Below are 1,125 nucleotides of genomic sequence, written 5' to 3' on the forward strand. Positions count from 1 at the left end.
GGATAAGAACATTCTTGTGGAAGCAGATCCAGAACCTGAAAGGACTCTGAAGAGAAAATTAAGAGAAGCTAAAATACAACAATCCAGAGAAAACCTTTCAGGAATTTTTGAACAGGAAGAGGAGATGACAGCCGAAAATAATAATAATATAAGGAAGATGCTTGGTGACTTTACTGCACCTAATTCCAATTTACATGGAAGAAGCATCTCCATTCCTGCCATTGGAGCAAACAACTTTGAGCTGAAACCTCAATTAGTTTCTCTGATGCAGCAGAACTGCATGTTTCATGGACTTCCATCTGAAGATCCTTTTCAGTTCTTAACTGAATTCTTGCAGATATGTGATACTGTTAAGACTAATGGAGTAGATCCTGAAGTCTACAGGCTCATGCTTTTCCCTTTTGCTGTAAGAGACAGAGCTAGATTATGGTTGGATTCTCAACCTAAAGACAGCCTGAACTCTTGGGATAAGCTGGTCACGGCTTTCTTAGCCAAGTACTTTCCTCCTCAAAAGCTTAGCAAGCTTAGAGCTGATGTTCAAACCTTCAGACAGAAAGAAGGTGAATCCCTCTATGAAGCTTGGGAAAGATACAAACAGTTGACCAAAAAGTGTCCTTCTGACATGCTTTCAGAATGGACCATCCTGGATATATTCTATGATGGTTTATCTGAGCTATCAAAGATGTCACTGGACACCTCTGCAGGTGGATCCATTCACCTAAAGAAAACGCCTGCAGAAGCTCAAGAACTCATTGACATGGTTGCTAATAACCAGTTCATGTACACTTCTGAAAGGAATCCTGTGAATAATGGGACGCCTATGAAGAAAGGAGTTCTTGAAGTTGATACTCTGAATGCCATTTTGGCTCAGAACAAAATATTGACTCAGCAAGTCAATATGATTTCTCAGAGTCTGCATGGAATGCAAGCTGCATCCAACAGTACTCAAGAGGCATCTTCTGAAGAAGAAGCCTATGATCCTGAGAACCCTGCAATAGCAGAGGTAAATTACTTAGGTGAACCTTATGGAAACACCTATAACTCAACATGGAGAAATCATCCGAATTTCTCATGGAAGGATCAAAAGCCCCAACAAGGCTTTAATAATGGTGGAAGAAACAGGTT

General features: G+C 40.4%; 1 non-coding gene across 1 annotated transcript; it reads right to left on the bottom strand.

The window, feature by feature from the left end:
• Nucleotides 1-520: 520 nt before the first annotated feature.
• LOC112780674 (small nucleolar RNA R71) lies at nt 521-628 on the bottom strand. The gene has a single exon (XR_003191495.1). It is a non-coding gene; the product is annotated as a small nucleolar RNA R71 (small nucleolar RNA).
• Nucleotides 629-1,125: the final 497 nt, after the last annotated feature.

Source organism: Arachis hypogaea, chromosome 19 (assembly GCF_003086295.3).
Source record: "Arachis hypogaea cultivar Tifrunner chromosome 19, arahy.Tifrunner.gnm2.J5K5, whole genome shotgun sequence".
NCBI classification, from domain to species: domain Eukaryota; kingdom Viridiplantae; phylum Streptophyta; class Magnoliopsida; order Fabales; family Fabaceae; genus Arachis; species Arachis hypogaea.